Genomic DNA, 21,121 nt, shown 5'->3' on the forward strand with positions numbered 1-21,121 from the left:
ACGTTCTGGTAATGCCCACCAATCATTCTTTCAAAAAAATAAATAGATAAAATGTTTGTTTCCTTAGGCTGTATAGTTTCATTGTTCTTTATTAATGTATTGACTTGTCATGCAAATATTCTCAGTTTTCATCTCTGTTGCTCACAACTGCAAGAAAGGAGATCTTAATGAATTAGAAGCACAGGGCTCACATCTGTGGTCAGCAGTGCATTAACCTGATGACGAAACACTGCATCTCTACAGAAAGGGATGATTGGATCGAACAATATACAGAGCTTCTTCTACAGACATGCTCAAGTTTCAGGAAACATTTATCCCAGCTCTATTACCAGTCTATATTAATGGACAAAAGACTTAAAATAGGAACAAATATCACTTCATACAATATTTTAACTCTTAACAGGTTGTTAACAGCTGTTATATTTTGTGACAAATCTTTTAGGGTTTGTCTTTTATGTCCTACATATCAATCTGCATATGATAACAGTCAAAAATACTTTGAATGGCTCCTACCTGAGCAGAGCTGGGCAACATCCTGTCCAGTGTTGCAGCTGACTGTATGTGGAGAACTGCAGTTCACCAGGTGAGACTCGTCCCCGGAGCACTGAATACCTGTCAGACACACAGCACTGTCACTGTCCCATACAGAGAGGAGTTATAGACTTGTACTACAGGGCACTGAATACCTGTCAGACACACAGCATTGTCACTGTCCCATACAGAGAGGAGTTATAGACTTGTCCTACAGAGCACTGAATACCTGTCAGACACACAGTACTGTCACTGTCCCATACAGAGAGGAGTTATAGACTTGTACTACAGAGCACTGAATACCTGTTAGACACACAGCACTGTCGCCTGTCTCATACAGAGAGGAGTTGTATATTTGCACCACTGAGCCACAGCCCAGCTGTCTGCAGACCACAGAGGCCTCTCTGTAGCCCCAGGAGTGCTGGAGGAGTGTCCCCCAGGTGCTGCTGTAGTGAACCTCCACCCGGCCATCACAGTGACTCCTCCTGACAGCCGGACTCCACCATCTAGAGCTGACAAGGATGAATCTAAAAAATAAATGAACATCACGTTTTATTGTCAGTCAGATATCAGTACCATAAAACCAGCCCACGGAGATGGAGAATTTGTTTTGTCCAGGTGAAAGGATGGAAAATTTGTTCATACCTGACTGATTTCATCGTTATCTTTTGGTAAAATTAACATGACACATCCATGTGTTCAACCTCAAGAAGCATTGTTTTTAAATAATAATAATATCACTTTATTAACCCTAAACAATTCCTTGCATTAGGAATGATCTTTTCACATATCCCAGCTTGCTCTCCATGAGACACACACAGACAGGGAGAGAGCATGGGGTCAGAGCACAGGGTGCCATTGTACAGCACCCCTGGAGCAGTTGGGGTTACAGGCCTTGCTCAGGAGCCCAACAGAGTAGGATTCCTCTGCCAGTCACAGGATTTGAACCAGCAACCTTTCAGCCTTAGCCACAGAGCCACCATTCCACCCGATGTTAATTATTAACAGTTTTTCAAAATGTTTGGACATCATGTTTCATTTATTGGATGGCATTGTGTTGCAGTAGTTAACATTGCTGCCTCACAGCACTAATGACCTGCATGTTCTTCCCATGTTCACGTGGATTTCCTACCACAGTCCAGAAACATTCTGACAGGTTATTTAGATTTTGGGATAACTGCCCCAGGTATCGTTGTGTGTTTGTGTCTGTGTGTGCACTGTGACGGACTGGTATCTGGGGCACTGAGGGCCGTCCCACACTGGAGCTGCCCGCACACCACCTGAGAGTCTGCCAGGTCCCAGGAGTCATCGCAGACTGTCCCCCAGGAGCCACTGTGATATACCTCCAGCCTCCCAGCACAGTCACTACCTGCCCCAACCAGCCTGAGGGAGCGCTGGGCTAGGAGAGACAATACCCAGTGATATAGAGACATATATCATTATAGTTGGTGTGGTAATTCTCTGGTTAGCCTGTTTACGCATCATAGAGGATTTCAGATTATAGAGTTATAAGGGAAAAATGTTTTATATAACAAGGGGTAAACTATGGATTTTTAGCCTGTCTTCAAACTAACTGTCTGTAGAAAATCCTAATAGAAATAGCTATAAGTCAATGAATTCTGACCATTCGGAGGTTTAGAGAGATATCATTGCTGTTTGGGGCAATGCTGAGCAAAAACCAAGTTTTTGTTTAATCTTCATTGCCTGCATGTCAATTTAATCAGATTATTATTTGCTAGCAATCAGTTAGTAAGACGTCTTCTTTTTTACTGCTTAAATCCTATATATAGCCACTTTAGCACTGCCTAATTCAGTGCTTTTGATATTTTTTTATTTGTTGGTGAAGATGAAAAAACATTCCATATTTCTTTTGAGTGAGTGCACACAGTAAGACATACGAGAAATTTGATGATTCAGGTTGAATATCCGAGGATTTAGCTTCAATTCAAGCCCTTGTCCAGGCCTCTACTGTCTATACTTCACAAGATATTGCACCCCAAAATGTTTAAGGGCACATCCTTCCAGGCGGAAATTCTGTGACAACCTGAGACTCCATCTCCAATGGATTTGTTAAGATTCTGAATGTTTTAATGTTTATTTTCTTGTTATATCAATGGAAATCCAGCTCATTCATTATAAAACATATATATCATATATATATAATTATATATCATATTACATATCATTATATATTATATATAATTAATACAACTAAAAAGATTATTTTTATGGACCTAATAAGCCAGTACTTTCAATGCTTATGATGTAGTAAGTGCATCTACATCCATACTTTCCGGTAATGCCCACCAATCATTCTTTTCAAAAAAGAAATAGATAAAATGTTTCTTTCCTTAGGCTGTAGGCTTTCATCGTTCCCAGCTGTCTTAATTAATCTATTGACTTATCATGCAAATATTCTCATTTTTTTATCTCTGTTGCTTACAACTGCAACAAAGGAGATCTTCATTAATTAGAAGCACAGGCCTCACATCTGTGATCTGCAGTGGATTAACCTGATGACTAAACACTGCATCTCTACAGAATGGGATGACTGGATTGAACAATATATGGAATCTCTTCTACAATCATACTCAAATTTCAAACATTTATCCCTGGTTTATTGCCAGTCCATATTAATGGACTTAAAATAAAAACAAATATCACTTCATACAATATATTAGCTGCTGCTGACAGGTCCAGTTGTTATATTTTGTGAAAAATATTTTAGGGTTTGTGTTTTATGTCCTACATATCAATGTGCATATAAATAAAAAAATACTTTGAATGGCTCCTACCTGAGCAGAGCAGTGCAGCATCCTGTCCAGTGTTGCAGCTAACTGTCTGTGGAGAACTGCAGTTCACCAGGTGAGACGCATCCCCGGAGCACTGAATACCTGTCAGACACACAGCACTGTCACTGTCCCATACAGAGAGGAGTTATAGACTTGTACTGCAGAGCACTGAATACCTGTCAGACACACAGCACTGTCGCCTGTCTCATACACAGAGGAGTTATAGACTTGTACTGCAGAGCACTGAATACCTGTCAGACACACAGCACTGTCACTGTCCCATACAGAGAGGAGTTATAGACTTGTACTACAGAGCCCTGAATACCTGTCAGACACACAGCACTGTCGCCTGTCTCATACAGAGAGGAGTTGTATATTTGTACCACTGAGCCACAGCCCAGCTGTCTGCAGACCACAGAGGCCTCTCTGTAGCCCCAGGAGTGCTGGAGGAGTCTCCCCCAGGTGCTGTTGTAGTGAACCTCCACTTGGCCATCACAGTGACTCTCTCCTCCTGACAGCCGGACTCCACCGTCTAGAGCTGACAGGGAGGAACCTGTAAAAATCAATAATCATCAGGTTTCATCATCACACATCAACTCTGTAATCCAAGCTCACAGAGGCATTGCCTCCTGACCGGCATTTAGAATGGGAGGCTTCATCCTCTCCAGGTTACAGTAACATCTGACTGATTTCACTTGTTTTATTTGTCTGTCAAATGCACAATCACAAACTTTGGGTAAATTTCACATGAACTATCCCTGTTTTCTCTATCAGAAACTATTGTTTTTAAATATCCATTATCTCATGTACAACCAAATGTTGTTGGTACATCATGTTATTATTTAGGTGTGTGTTTATTACATTGATTGACTACTGTTACGTCCCAGTGTCTGTTCTGTGTGTGATTTTTCTGTTATGTCCACACTGCTGACCCTTGATTGTTCTCCCTTCCCCATTGGCCAACCATCACACCACTGTTTCAATATGATTTCATCATCAATCAGCCCTCAGCCAATCAGAACTCATTTTATTCACTATATAACATGGAGGCTTTCAGGAAGAAAAGGCCTTTCGTTTGACTTCGGTCCCGTTTGGTTTTGGTTATCGCTTCGCTTCGCTTCGCTTCTGGTTATTGCTTCGGCTTCGTTTGTTGGTTTGTTTTGCCTTGTGTGTGTGTGTATTTTTGTATAGCTTCTGCTTTGTTGTTTTGTTGGGTTTACGTTAGTTTCTTTGTACTTTCGTTTGTTTGTGTGTTCATCCTTGTTTTGTCATTACCTTGCCCCAGTGTTACATGTTCAACTTTTGTGTTCTTTTGTACCTTCTCCTGTTGATTACTCTTGTTTTCCCTTATTTGTATTCCTGGTTCACTTGTGTTTTTGTGTGAACTTTTGTATATAAGGTTAGTTTAGGTTGTTGGGTACACTTTACACACTTAGTTGATTTTGTATTAGTACACTAGTTTTGTACGGGTGAGTGCCATTTGTCTTGTATGGTTTTGTGTAGTCAGTGCAGGTTAGCTAGGGTGTTGAAGACACCGAAGACCGTGTGTTTCTGGTTTTCTTTTGTAGTCAGATTAGCTTTCCCTCACTGTCCTAGCCAGCTCAATTTTGTTTGTTATTTTCTTTCCTTTGGCAACACTCTAGTTCCTTACCCTTGTTATCACGCTTCCTAGTCCCTCACCAAACCCACCTGCTTTCAAAAGAATTATCCTAAATGCTACACCCCTTTACCCCTAGACCCTTGGGGTCGTAACAACTACCTTCATGGAAAACTGTGTGTTACCCATCATCACAGACTAATTTTCAATGATAGTCCTGCACACTTGAACATCATAGGTCAACTGAAGGAAAATGGATACAGCTAGTTACTCCAATCAATGTATTTTACTCACGAAAAGTCTGGGTGAAGTCAGCGATTAAGACCAGTCAACCATGTGTGAATGGTTTTAAACATTTTTTTTATAACCCCTTCCAAATTTCATTTAATTCAAAAATACAAATTCATAATTTGAAGGATTTCCCTTCAACCAGCAGATATATTGCCCTGCAACTCACAACTGGTAACCCATTACAGCTAGCAGGTGTGAGCCTGGTCAGTACCTGGATGGGAGACCTCCTGGGAAAAACTAAGCTTGCTGCTGGAAGAGGTGTTAGAGGTGCCAGCAGGGGATGCACACCCTTCGGCCTGTATGGGTTCTTATGTGCCAGTATAGCAATGGGGACACTATACTGTAAAACGGCGCCGTCGTTCGGATGAGATATAAAACTGAGGTCCTGACTCTCTGGGGTCATTAAATATCCCAGGGTGTTTCTTGAAAAGAGTAGAGGTGTCACCCTGGTGTCCTGGCCAAATTTCCCTCCCTGGCCAATCATGGCCTCCGAATAATCCCCATCTATGAATTGTTCTCCTCTCCACTGAGAGCTTTTGTATGGTGAGTGAACTGGCGTACTCTAGCTGCCGTCACATCATCCAAGTGGGGCTGCACATTGGTGGAAGTGGAAGGGAGTCACCACTACCTGTAAAGCACTTTCAGATGAGTGTCCAGAAAAGTGCTATATAAGTGTAAGAAGTTAATTCATGAGTTAGGAGACAACCGACTGACTCAAGGTGATTGCACATAAAACATCTAAAGTGTGTCAAGATTGTCTCTCATTTTGCACGTAATGAAGGCATGCAAAACTATCTCATGTCTGCCAATCATTGCTTCATCATAACTACAATGTTTAATATTCAAGATGTAAACGTGTGTCGGTTCTCACCAGAGCAGATGACTCCTGCGTCCTGTCCATGAAAGCACCCTGCTCTGCCCCATGAAGAGGCACTCAAACACATCAGCCCATACTGGTCCACTGCCCTGTCCAAACCAGGCCTGTCCTGGCACTGCTACAGCCTCCCCGCAGCCCAGCTGCTGGCAGAGAACACTGGCATCTCTCGGGTCCCAGTACTGGTCACATACTGTCCCCCATTTACTGTTGTACTGCAGCTCCACTCGGCCAGAGCAGGAGTCCGAGCCGTTCGCCAGCCTGAACCCTGTGTATCCTGCACACAGGACAGGGATTATAGTTAGGAATTGTGCAGTACTTACACACACTCTTCACACTTACACAAACCAATAGTGTCCTACAAGTACCTGAACGTGTTACTGTTCAGTCCAATTGAATTTGAATGCTTTATTCATCAGCAAAGGTGACAATTTAAAGTTTAATTAATTTACTGTTAATAAGAAGATTAGTGTAGTGAATCTTCATGGTTAAACACCAATCCCCAGTGCTAACACAGTTATTGTAGCAATCATCAGTTTCTCTTTTAAACTTCAGTTTTGAGCTCCATTAAAGACAAAATGAAATAAATTATCCTCCTCTTACCAAAACACTACAGTCCCACATCGTTCTCATGGGTGCAGCTCTGTGTCTTTGTGGAGGACTTTGGACAGAAGGACAGGTGAGATTCACTTCCCTGACACTGGAGCTCCTCTGTCCAGACCTGTCCCTCCCCCTTCCCGAAATGAGCCCCCTTCAGCACCTGTGAGGGAACCCCACAGTCCAGCTCTCGACAGACAACTTCTGCATCCTGCCAGTCAAAGTCAGAGTCACACACTGAGCCCCAGGTCTCTCCGTGCTGCACTTCCAGTCTCCCAGAGCAGAGATCACTGCCTCCAACCACTCTGACCCCTCGATGAGCTGGAATTTCAGAACAATAACAGAGATCACTGTCCCTGACCTTTCTGACAACTCAATGAGGTGGAATATCAGAATAATAACAGAGATTATTGCCCCTGACCAGTCTGACCCTTTGATGAGCTGGAATATCAGAACAATAACAGAGATCACAGTCCCTGACCAGTCGGACCCCTCAATGAGCTGGAATATCAGAACAATAACAGAGATCACTGTCCCTGACCACTCGATATGCTTGAATATAAGAAAAGATAGGAAGAGAGAGCAGTAATAGAGAGTGAGTATTCATTATTTGAACAAAATTGTGAGGAATTCTAAAAAAATACTAAAACTATACACTGTTTTGGAATTTTGGGAAATTGCTCAGCCAAAAATTAATCTGTAAATTATCAAGCACACATTCACTGCAGATCAAGTCACTGTCACAGAAACACTGAGAGATCAATGAAAAATAATTAAAATGACCAGAACCTCTGGACACCCCACTGTGTCATAGGAGCTGACATCCTAGAACTCTGGGCTTCAAAGTGGGAATCTGGTTGTGAAACACAAGTAATTGACCTGCAGATATTTGAGACCCTGAACCAAGATGAAGAACACATTCTACCCCAAAGCTTCCTGATAAACCTGGAGAAAACCTGGGAACTAAACAATGTCCTTCAATATAAAGCAGAAATGAACACTTACATATAAAAAATAAAGTTGTTTTAGACGTCACGTCCAAAGTGGTGCAGAGGTTATAGAAAACCAAGCCTATCACACCCAGTCCAGCTACTGTTGCAGCTGGACTGCCTGACCTGCCCCCTGACAAAAACTGTGAACAGGACTGTCACAACCTGGCACTTCTGGGGCAGGACTGTCTGACCTGGGCACTGGCACACACTCTGGACAAGACCAGGACTGTCACAGCCTGGCACTGCTGGAGCAGGACTGTCTGACCTGGGCACTGGCACACACTCTGGACAAGACCAGGACTGTCACAGCCTGGCACTGCTGGAGCAGGACTGTCTGACCTGGGCACTGACAGACACTCTGGACAAGACCAGGACTGTCACAGCCTGGCACTGCTGGAGCAGGACTGTCTGACCTGGGCACTGACAGACAGTCTGGACAAGACCAGGACTGTCACAGCCTGGCACTGCTGGAGCAGGACTGTCTGACCTGGGCACTGACAGACAGTCTGGACAAGACCAGGACTGTCACAGCCTGGCACTGCTGGAGCAGGACTGTCAGACCTGGGCACTGACAGACACTCTGGACAAGACCAGGACTGTCACAGCCTGGCACTGCTGGAGCAGGACTGTCTGACCTGGGCACTGACAGACAGTCTGGACAAGACCAGGACTGTCACAGCCTGGCACTGCTGGAGCAGGACTATCTGACCTGGGCGCTGACACACACTCTGGACAAGACCAGGACTGTCACAGCCTGGCACTGCTGGAGCAGGACTATCTGACCTGGGCGCTGACACACACTCTGGACAAGACCAGGACTGTCACAGCCTAGCACTGCTGGAGCAGGACTGTCTGACCTGGGCACTGACAGTCACTCTGGACAAGACCAGGACTGTCACAGCCTGGCACTGCTGGAACAGGACTGTCTGACCTGGGCACTGACAGACAGTCTGGACAAGAACAGGACTGTCACAGACTGGCACTGCTGGAGCAGGACTGTCTGACCTGGGCACTGACACACACTCTGGACAAGACTAGGACTTTCACAGCCTGGCACTGCTGGAGCAGGACTGTCTGACCTGGGCACTGACACACACTCTGGACAAGACCAGGACTGTCACAGCCTGGCACTGCTGGAGCAGGACTGTCTGACCTGGGCACTGACAGACAGTCTGGACAAGACCAGGACTGTCACAGCCTGGCACTGCTGGAGCAGGACTGTCTGACCTGGGCACTGACAGACGCTCTGGACAAGACCAGGACTGTCACAGACTGGCACTGCTGGAGCAGGACTGTCTGACCTGGGCACTGACACACACTCTGGACAAGACCAGGACTTTCACAGCCTGGCACTGCTGGAGCAGGACTGTCTGACCTGGGCACTGACACACACTCTGGACAAGACCAGGACCGTCACAGCCTGGCACTGCTGGAGCAGGACTATCTGACCTGGGCACTGACAGACAGTCTGGACAAGACCAGGACTGTCACAGCCTGGCACTGCTGGAGCAGGACTGTCTGACCTGGGCACTGACAGACGCTCTGGACACATCCAGGGTTGTGCTTCTCCACATGAAAACAGATCTCAGAGAATGACACACTCTCATGGAGTTCAGCTCCACGTACACACAGCTGGGTCTAGCAGTCAGCTCCTGGCTATGTTAGGGATTCAGTAAGAGAAACCGAAACCAGTGAATGAACCCACTTGCAGGAGCTGATAAAGCCTAGCCGTGATCTGAAGAAAGCCGTAGTCGAAGAAACGAACCGAGAGTCCAGGGGAAGCCAGAGATCCAAACAGGGAACGAGTTAGCGAAGCCAAACCGTGATCCGAAATGGTAGACAATAGAGCAATCCGGGAGTCCAGGGGAAGCCAGAGATTCAAAACAGAGCGTGAGTACCGAAGCCAAGCCGTGATCCGAAAAACCGTCATCAAAGGGGGAAAAACCGTAATCCGAAAACCAAGAAAGACACAAAGCAGAAGAAGGAGTAGCGCAACTAGGAAGCTCGAACGGAAAACCAATACTGAGCCAGGAGGTAGGAAAAGACAGGTGTTTAAGTACAGGATGAGACGGGGGTGTGGTGGTGAATAAGTAAACTGATAGGTAGACTGATGAAGTAAGGCTACGCCTTCTTCTGCCTCCTCCGTTGCCGGGAGGCAGGGATCGTAACAGGCTACAGTGCATCACAAGAAAATACATGACCATCAGTGCCTTAAAGAAGTCAAAATATGGCAGAGCAGTTTAGATGTTAGTGGTCTAGTCTGAAATATCAAACCTGAAATCATTAATTTACATAAATGAGCCAACAGAACTGTTTCTTCTCTATTTATATCCAAAGCTGCATTGTTTTCTTGAATTTTTAAATTCTGGGCTCATCAGAATCAGACCGACAGTCACTCCACCACCAAGGATCAGCCCTTTGGACAGCTGGTAGTGCAGCTGAACTCCACTACAGCACTGAGCCCCACAAGACCATTATAAGACACCTGAGACTGTCCAGATCCACTGACACTGACACCAACATACCATTTAAATACACCTGAAACTGACCAGATCCACTGACACTGACACCAACATACCATTTAAACACACCTGAGACTGACCAGATCCACTGACACTGACACCAAAATACCATTAAAACACACCTGAGACTGACCAGATCCACTGACACTGACACCAACATACCATTTAATCACACCTGAGACTGACCAGATCCACTGACACTGGCACCAACATACCATTAAAACACACCTGAGACTGACCAGATCCACTGACACTGACACCAAAATACCATTTAAATACACCTGAAACTGACCAGATCCACTGACACTGACACCAACATACCATTTAATCACACCTGAGACTGACCAGATCCACTGACACTGGCACCAACATACCATTAAAACACACTTGAGACTGACCAGATCCACTGACACTGACACCAAAATACCATTTAAATACACCTGAAACTGACAAGATCCACTGACACTGACACCAACATACCATTTAAACACACCTGAGACTGACCAGATCCACTGACACTGACACCAAAATACCATTAAAACACACCTGAGACTGACCAGATCCACTGACACTGACACCAACATACAATTTAATCACACCTGAAACTGACCAGATCCACTGACACTGACACCAACATACCATTTAATCACACCTGAGACTGACCAGATCCACTGACACTGGCACCAACATACCATTAAAACACACTTGAGACTGACCAGATCCACTGACACTGACACCAAAATACCATTTAAATACACCTGAAACTGACCAGATCCACTGACACTGACACCAACATACCATTTAAACACACCTGAGACTGACCAGATCCACTGACACTGACACCAAAATACCATTAAAACACACTTGAGACTGACCAGATCCACTGACACTGACACCAACATACCATTTAAACACACCTGAGACTGACCAGATCCACTGACACTGACACCAAAATACCATTAAAACACACTTGAGACTGACCAGATCCACTGACACTGGCACCAACATACCATTATAAGACACCTGAGACTGACCAGATCCACTGACACGGACACCAACATACCATTAAAACACACTTGAGACTGACCAGATCCACTGACACTGACACCAACATACCATTTAAACACACCTGAGACTGACCAGAACCACTGACACTGACACCAACATACCATTTAAACACACCTGAGACTGACCAGATCCACTGACACTGACACCAAAATACCATTAAAACACACCTGAGACTGACCAGATCCACTGACACTGACACCAACATACCATTTAATCACACCTGAAACTGACCAGATCCACTGACACTGACACCAACATACCATTTAATCACACCTGAGACTGACCAGATCCACTGACACTGGCACCAACATACCATTAAAACACACTTGAGACTGACCAGATCCACTGACACTGACACCAACATACCATTAAAACACACCTGAGACTGACCAGATCCACTGACACTGGCACCAACATACCATTAAAACACACCTGAGACTGACCAGATCCACTGACACTGGCACCAACATACCATTAAAAGACACCTGAGACTGACCAGATCCACTGACACTGACACCAACATACCATTAAAACACACTTGAGACTGACCAGATCCACTGACACTGACACCAACATACCATTTAAACACACCTGAGACTGACCAGATCCACTGACACTGACACCAACATACCATTTAAACACACCTGAGACTGACCAGATCCACTGACACTGACACCAACATACCATTAAAACACACCTGAGACTGACCAGATCCACTGACACTGACACCAACATACCATTAAAACACACTTGAGACTGACCAGATCCACTGACACTGACACCAAAATACCATTAAAACACACTTGAGACTGACCAGATCCACTGACACTGACACCAACATACCATTAAAACACACCTGAGACTGACCAGATCCACTGACACTGGCACCAACATACCATTAAAACACACCTGAGACTGACCAGATCCACTGACACTGACACCAACATACCATTAAAACACACCTGAAACTGACCAGATCCACTGACACTGACATCAAAATACCATTTAAACACACCTGAGACTGACCGGATCCACTGACACTGACACAAACATACCATTAAAACACACCTGAGACTGACCAGATCCACTGACAATGACACCAACAAACACACCTGGAAATGAAAAGGCATTTCACCCAACAGCACAGTGGAACCACAGTAGATTGTCACTTCACCAGTGCTAAAACAGTAAAGGCGCAGTGAAGTAGATACAGACTCACTGAGCACAGCCTGCCTGTTTAAACTGAACAACACTGAAGTGCCTGGATAGAGAGGATGAGCTACAGGCTCAGTGAGACTGCATAAACACAGAGGAAACACAGAAACAAGACACACTAATCAAATTAAATATATTATGTTTATAACATATTGCTTTGAATTATTATTATCATCATATTATCAATACTAGATTTGAATTCATTTAATTTTAATTAAATGGATCATGATGATGGACTCTAGATCAGTGGAGGAGTTTTCATTGTCCTCAGTGCTGGAGTCTGGAGACAATCTGTGTCTCTTACCTGAACACCTCACTCCAGCATCATAGTCATGAGGAACGCTATACTGTTTCATTTCTTGTTTTTCACAGTCCCTCAGTGCAGACTCTGACCCACTGCACTTGACCCCACCCAGCAGGACTGATCCAGACCCTGGTCCGAAGTGAGAGCTCTTTGGTGCTGAAACAGCAGATCCACAGCCCAGCTGTCTGCACACCACTGTAGCATCATTGAGATCCCAGCCACTGTGATAAACTGTCCCCCACTCTCCTTTATACTGGATCTCCAGTGTCCCTTCACAGGGACTGGCACCATTCACCAGCCTCACATCAACACTGCCTGTAAAGAGAGAGGAACAAAACTTATCGTCATGTCTACTGGATATTTTATTTTAAGACATTTTAGAAACACACCAGCTTTTTTTATTTTGTTTTACCTGTTTGATTGGATTGCTAGTCTCTCCCATGGGGAACAAGAGACAGTGGAGTGACAGGAAGTCCACCAGCACCCATCTCACCTCTCCCTCCACACACCTGTGTCCAGATCCTGTAATATATCTCTCTGTCCATATCACTGTGTGACTGTAGAGGGCTGTTCCACTGTGGTCAGTACAGAGGACAGTGGCTGTAAAGACTGTGTTCCTGTGTTTCTGGGAGCTGTGGGCAGTATAGTGGTCAGTGGCTGTAATGACTGTGTTCCTGTGTTTCTGGGAGCTGTGGTCAGTACAGTGAACAGTGGCTGTAATGACGGTGTTCCTGTGTTTGTAGAAGCTGTGGTCAGTACAGTGAACAGTGGCTGTAATGACTGTGTTCCTGTGTTTCTGGAAGCTGTGGGCAGTATAGTGGTCAGTGGCTGTAATGACTGTGTTCCTGTGTTTCTGGGAGCTGTGGTCAGTACAGTGAACAGTGGCTGTAATGACTGTGTTCCTGTGTTTCTAGAAGCTGTGGGCAGTACAGTGGACAGTGGCTGTAATGACTGTGCTCCTGTGTTTCTGGGAGCTGTGGTCAGTACAGTGGACAGTGACTGTAATGACTGTGCTCCTGTGTTTCTGGGAGCTGTGGTCAGTACAGTGGACAGTGACTGTAATGACTGTGCTCCTGTGTTTCTAGAAGCTGTGGGCAGTATAGTGGACAGTGGCTGTAATGACTGTGTTCCTGTGTTTCTGGAAGCTGTGGGCAGTACAGTGGACAGTGGCTGTAATGACTGTGCTCCTGTGTTTCTGGGAGCTGTGGTCAGTACAGTGGACAGTGACTGTAATGACTGTGCTCCTGTGTTTCTGGGAGCTGTGGTCAGTACAGTGGACAGTGACTGTAATGACTGTGCTCCTGTGTTTCTAGAAGCTGTGGGCAGTATAGTGGACAGTGGCTGTAATGACTGTGTTCCTGTGTTTCTGGAAGCTGTGGGCAGTATAGTGGACAGTGGCTGTAATGACTGTGTTCCTGTGTTTCTGGGAGCTGTGGTCAGTACAGTGAATAGTGGCTATAATGACTGTGTTCCTGTGTTTCTGGGAGCTGTGGTCAGTACAGTGGACAGTGGCTGTAATGACGGTGTTCCTGTGTTTGTAGAAGCTGTGGTCAGTACAGTGGACAGTGGCTGTAATGACTGTGCTCCTGTGTTTCTGGAAGCTGTGGGCAGTATAGTGGACAGTGGCTGTAATGACTGTGTTCCTGTGTTTCTGGGAGCTGTGGTCAGTACAGTGGACAGTGGCTGTAATGACGGTGTTCCTGTGTTTGCAGAAGCTGTGGTCAGTACAGTGGACAGTGGCTGTAATGACTGTGTTCCTGTGTTTCTGGAAGCTGTGGGCAGTATAGTGGTCAGTGGCTGTAATGACTGTGTTCCTGTGTTTCTAGAAGCTGTGGTCAGTATAGTGGTCAGTGGCTGTAATGACTGTGTTCCTGTGTTTCTGGAAGCTGTGGTCAGTACAGTGGACCGTAGCTGTAATGACTGTGTTCCTGTGTTTCTGGGAGCTGTGGGCAGTATAGTGGTCAGTGGCTGTAATGACTGTGTTCCTGTGTTTCTAGAAGCTGTGGTCAGTACAGTGGTCAGTGGCTGTAATGACTGTGTTCCTGTGTTTCTGGAAGCTGTGGTCAGTACAGTGGACCGTAGCTGTAATGACTGTGTTCCTGTGTTTCTGGAAGCTGTGGTCAGTATAGTGGTCAGTGGCTGTAATGACTGTGTTCCTGTGTTTCTGGGAGCTGTGGTCAGTATAGTGGTCAGTGGCTGTAATGACTGTGTTCCTGTGTTTCTAGAAGCTGTGGTCAGTATAGTGGTCAGTGGCTGTAATGACTGTAATGCACACCTGAAGAAGGCTCCACGGCCGAAACGTTGTGTTCTCTTTCTTCTTTTTTTCAGCATGGAATAAACCTATTACTTGTTCCTTTGCAGCCTACGCATGCTGACGCAGCTACCCACCTGTAATGACTGTGTTCCTGTGTTTCTGGAAGCTGTGGTCAGTACAGTGGACAGTAGCTGTAATGATCGTGTTCCTGTGTTTGTCAGAAGGCTGAATCACTGAAACCAGGTTTGGTGTATCTGGGTCTCAGACCCCACATGTACTTAACAGTGCACACTGACTGCATGTCTGTATCAATTAAGAGATTTTAACACTAATAAGTCTTTTCAACATTCTACTTTGAAAATAAGTTATAAAATCCAGAACAGAATCAATAAAAATATTTTCTTAATAGATGGGTGCTTCACAAGCTGAAATATGTGAAGTGTAATGCTGCAGAAAGATGGAAAATCTGCAGCAGGAGATATAATTGAAATCCAGGCGCAGGACTTTGAGCTCTTTCAGAGTTTGTATGATCAGGGAGTAACAGATCGAATTATTATGCTGGCTGCTGGTCTGAATGAAAAAGGTGAGCAGAAAGAAAAAATAAAGAGGGACACCCGTCTCCCAGCTGAAATAAAGAAAAGAAAGGCTGGAGAGTCAGCGAGGAAAAGGAAAGAATTAAAACAGAGAAAATATTTCAGGATCGAAGAGCAGGAGTAGTGAGAAATTAAAATAACCGAGTGATAAACTTGACTATGAGAGGAATGCGATCGCTAGGTTCACAAGGTTTAGCTCTAATGATGGAGATTCGGTGTTCTGAACAGTTTCAAATAAAGAGGTGATTAGTGTGACTGGGAGCCTGAATGAAAGACTGAAGGTTTAATTGAAAGACGTCCTGACCCAGTCTGAATGACAGGGTGAGCGCTCGAGGGAATGTTGCTGTTGATGCGAGTCAGTCCCAGCCCAGACTGTACGTGAAGTGTGTATACTTACTGTCCAGGGCACATTTACAGTAACTAGATTTGTTCTTTTTGATTTTCAATCACCTTCAGTTTGGAGTGTGAAATATTTTTTTCCATTACACACTATATGCTACAATTCATTTAAGTACTACTTTTTATTCATATATTTTTTTGCTATGCTTACATGATAAATATGTGAACAATGTGTTTTAGCTTTTACCTCTCAAGATCGTAGTACATAATTCACAGATTGAATTATAGTTGCACTTAATAATATATTCTAGAATCACAGTGCACAGGTTGTTTTTATTAATCTTTTTTTTTAATTCCATAATGTTAGAAAAATGATCCCTATCATTAGTTATCTAAGACTTACAAACAACAATTCATTTAGCTGTGAAATATCAGTCAAATGCAGAATAAACATGGAACAAGAATTAAACCTTTATCTCTTCAAAATGAAGGACTTCCAGGTCAAATACATATTTCTTCCAACATAATAGATCCATTTCTCAAATAAAACTCCAGTCTGAACAGATCCCAAACTTTTGTTTAAAGTTGAAAAAACTACAAGATTTGCCTCAGGACTCCTGTGTTGTTACTGAAACTGGACACTGTTGTCTAAAAGCACCCAGTATGGATTCAGGTCAGAAAACTACAACACACTGCATTACAAATACCTACCACCTGAATGTGACTGTTATAACAAATAAACACAACTATATGTCTTGTCCTCAATCATGCTACAATGTTAGATATAATTACCATAGTATCTAAAACTACTGTAATCATTCTCAAAAATAACCATGGATCAAAAATATTTTAATACATTTACCTTCAGTACTCTTATTTGTATTAGCACATTCACCTGCAATAGTTACTAATATTATTTGTTAATCGGAAACGTGCCTTAAATATACTTTTATCTCTGATCACCTGTCTGTAATAGTTCTTTGCACTAAAATTGTCACCTTCTCTCAAAATACTCTATTTTTTAATAACATTTCCATAATGTTATAATGTTATTATTATTAATGTTACTTTAATAATACAGTAAATACAAAATGTGTCAATAGTAATAATACTGGAGTCTCAATAAGACTCTAGTATTTAATAACACACTTATCTCAGTTAAAATATTAGTCTAAAAATACTCCAGTGTTTAATAACACATCAGTTAATTACCTTAATAAAACATATTAATTCATCAGTGTGTAACATAAAATATCAGTCCAATCAATACAATAGTGTTTAAAAACACACTGATCTCTGTTAATACACTAGTCTGTTATTATACCTGTTAGAGAGGGCAGAATTGAGCACAATGAAATAAACAACCCCTGGTAAATATTTTGAAGACGTTGTATTATTGTTAAAACATTTGTATTCCTTTTTGTTTGCAAATGGGAACATTTCCACAAGTCCTAGCACATGACCCAAATTACAACCAAATTTTGTATTTTATTATTACGGTAATAGATAAGGGATTGTCAAGTTGTACAACATTTTTGATAAGGTTGCTAAATATCTACAATATTAATAGTTATAATAATTATATGTTAGTACTTAAAAAACATTATCCTTAGTCTGTGTTGTGTGTAATAGTGTATAACTGCATATAAAACTATTAATACAACATTAATAGAAAATAGTTTAAAAAACATATAAGCTGAATTTATATTATGATTCATTGTAGAGGTGAAATTCTTGTTAATACTGCAAAATGTTTATTATTTTTCCTTATTTATAGCACCAGAATAAAATCAATTATAATTTTAAGGAATATCCATAAAGCTGAGTTTTAAATTAAACAGAAAAGCACTTCTGCATGCTCTGGTCACTACAGTGGGCAGTGGCTGTAATGACTGGAGACCCTCAGATGGCTGGTCCTGGGTTCCAGGAGACTGTGGTCACTGTACTGGACACTGTACTAACTCTGTGGATTCCAAGTCCTGGGACCAGTGTTTCTGTGTTAGTGGGACCTGTGGTCACAACAGTGGTCAGAGGCTGACAGGTACTTCACATGTTGTACTGAAATGTGTGTGAGGTGTATATTCCCATTGTCTGTATGTGAATTGTTGACAATGATTTTCTAGTCTTTACCTGCCAACATCTAAACTTAACACATGATCATCAGATTAAATTATATTAAAGAACAACATTTTTCAAATATACCAGACAGGTTTAACATATAGGCACAGATACATTTATTGTGATGTTGTCCTGACCAACTGCTCAAAAATCTAAACTTGAGTCCTGTGATTATGAATTAATTTTTAAATATTGCATTTGTATGATAACATGTAATTCAATATTTAATTTGTATTACTCATACTTATATAATTGCATTTGATAATAATTTCAGATTTCGAATGTAGTCAAAAACAATAAAGCATTCTTATTAAAACTTCACAATTCACAAAAAAACCCCGTCATTAGATAACTAACCTAAAAACACAAATTAAATTATTTAGCTGTTAAATAATAGACAAATCCTGTATAAACACAAAACACAACTACCATTTTTCAATTCTTCCTGTAATGCCACAATGTCTTGTAGTTGTTAAATTATTAATGTTACACCTCAGTTTCTGATGAGACCCCAGTTAATAATAATACACCTACAATACTAAGAATTTCCACAATTTTGTTAATATTTTTCATTTTATAGCTTATAAACCAATAATGAATGTAACTTTTATCAGCCTGTGCTTTTCAATGTGAAAACAAGCAAACCTGGTCTTTATGAACCAGGTTATACATACAGTATACACATTTTATTTTCACACTATAAAAATACAAGAGCTAATTGTCCTATGACTGAAAATGTTTTACATTTTCAAAATGTAATTGTACGTCTTTAAAATGAAGAATTCACATTCATAACTTCCTATCATATTGGAACACATATTCTTATAACACCTAGAGGAACTACTTGTTTTCACAGCAGCTGAATATCACACAGCCTAACGACAGAAACCTGGACTGTCTGAATACACCAAAGATATAATGGCAGCATTAAAACTCCAGTCTTAATTCTCTAGCATAAACACTTTAGATGGTAATAACACATTTACTGTATATCTATTAATACATCAGTCTGTAATAATTTAATATCAGTCTCAATAATAATTCACTATTTAAAAACACATGTATCTCTATTAATGCACCAGTCTGTAATAAGACAATACAGAGGAATCAGAATTGAACACAATAAAACAATAAACAACCCAGGGTATTTCTGAATCATCCTGTATAATATGATATTATTCTAGAAACATTTTTTATTGCTCACACTTTTTTTGTTTTTGAGTAAATGAAGACTTTTTCACATGTCACAGCATATCACTCAAATTATCACTTATATATAAAGTTTATTATTACAGTAACGAGTAAGTTAAATAACTTTTTAAAGATTTTATACACTCCATGTTTTCACAAATTATCAATAGAGGGTGATAATGGTCAGCTTCTGCTCTATCCATCTATAACATTATTATTATATAATGTTTAGAAATCTTAAGAATATTTAAAAAAAATGGTCATGGTCAAGGGCAGTGTGAGGAGAGCCTGTGCTCAAGGTGGCAGTGAGGTCATTCAGGTCAGCACCGGAATACAGAGACAAGGTGGACTGAATAAGAACTGGCTGTCCTGTGACTGTGATCAATAATTTAAATGAAAAAGAAAGAAAAGCTCAGCACTGATTGTCCCCTCTGTACTGAGCCTGGTGGATAGCAGCTCTTCCAGTTGAGTCCCTCAGACCCTGAGTCTGTCTCTGCGCAGCTCCAGTCCACACAGATGTTCCAACCCCTCCAGCTGTGGCCCCAGTGTCTCTCTGTGTGGAGCCGACTGCATGACTGAGACTCTCTAACAGCACATTGGAGCTGAAGTGATACTGATACACTGATACACCTCCAGTCTGAACAGTGTGAGGGCACAGCTCACATCCTCTTCCTTATTATTATAGGTATAAGGAGCAGCAGTAGGAGCAGCAGTAAAATATTAGTAGTAGCAGTAGTATCGGTGGCAGCAGCAGTTGTGGTAGCAGTAGTAGTATTAGCAGTTATGCTGTATTTAAACTTTCCTGTTCAATATAGCAGAGTTCTTGTGTTACAGATTCACCATAATAGCTGCAACAGCAGGAGCCACAGAGCAGGAGTCAGTTTCAAATTTGAAAAAGCAACAAAATAATGAAAAAAAAAGTTCAGTCCTTGTTAATACAGTGGTGATTTAAGGCAGAGCTTTATTGGACCCACAGGTCAGACTCTGCAGTGAGTCTGTGGTTTTTGCTCCTCCGAGCTCTTCCAGCACAGGAAGCCAGGCTGAACTGTGAGGCTGTGGGTGTCAGTGTGATGAGGCAGCTGAGAGCTGAGCTGTACAGGGAGACACACAGGGAGCCCAATATTCAGAGCTCCAGTGCTGCACAGGGAGACACAGGAGAGTCCAGTGTTCAGAGCTCTACAGGGTGACAGGTCCTCTCCCCACACAGCTCTCTCAGTGTGTCTCTCAGGGCTGAACAGGAGGGGCTGTTCCTGTCTGAATGGAGGCTGACTCTCAGAGCTCCAGTGTCAGAATGAGGAGAAGCTCTCAGACCTGACTGCTGCCAGAGCCTCTAAGCCTGAGTGGCCATGAGCACTGAGCTCCTCAGCAGCTGAGAAAAGCCTCCTGTCTCCTGTGCTCACAGTGTGGTTGAACACCTGCACTGTCTTCCTGCTCTTTCTCCTCTCTCTCCCCCTTTCTGTCTCTCTCGCAGTGTGTGCTCTTATCTGTCCATCTCTCTCTCTCCTCTCCTATCACTCTGACAGTCTGTGCAGAGTATCTGAAGGGGATGGAACATTGCTTGGCAAAGGAAAAGACTTCTCAGAGGCAGAATAAAAAAAAGTATCTCCTCTCAGTCAGATTCACAGCTCAGACTCACACACAGAGCTCTGGGTCCCTCAGTACTTTACCCAAACTCCTCCCTCCTGAACAGACAGAAGCTCATCTCCATCCTTCTCTTTTTCCCGACTATTCAGAACCAGAGAACATTGAGACAATCAGTGCTGCTACATGAATAATATCAGACAGAACAGCCTGGACTCAGGTCACATCTCCCCCTTTTCTCCTTCCTCACAGCCTCTTAGAG

General features: G+C 42.7%; 1 pseudogene; it reads right to left on the bottom strand.

Moving 5' to 3' along the window:
* The window catches only part of LOC148826656 (scavenger receptor cysteine-rich type 1 protein M130-like), a 28,521-nt pseudogene extending 18,917 nt beyond the window's left edge, over positions 1–9,604 (bottom strand).
* Positions 9,605–21,121: the final 11,517 nt, after the last annotated feature.

The sequence above is a fragment of the Atractosteus spatula genome, chromosome 10 (genome assembly GCF_055471065.1).
Source record: "Atractosteus spatula isolate fAtrSpa1 chromosome 10, fAtrSpa1.hap1, whole genome shotgun sequence".
NCBI classification, from domain to species: domain Eukaryota; kingdom Metazoa; phylum Chordata; class Actinopteri; order Semionotiformes; family Lepisosteidae; genus Atractosteus; species Atractosteus spatula.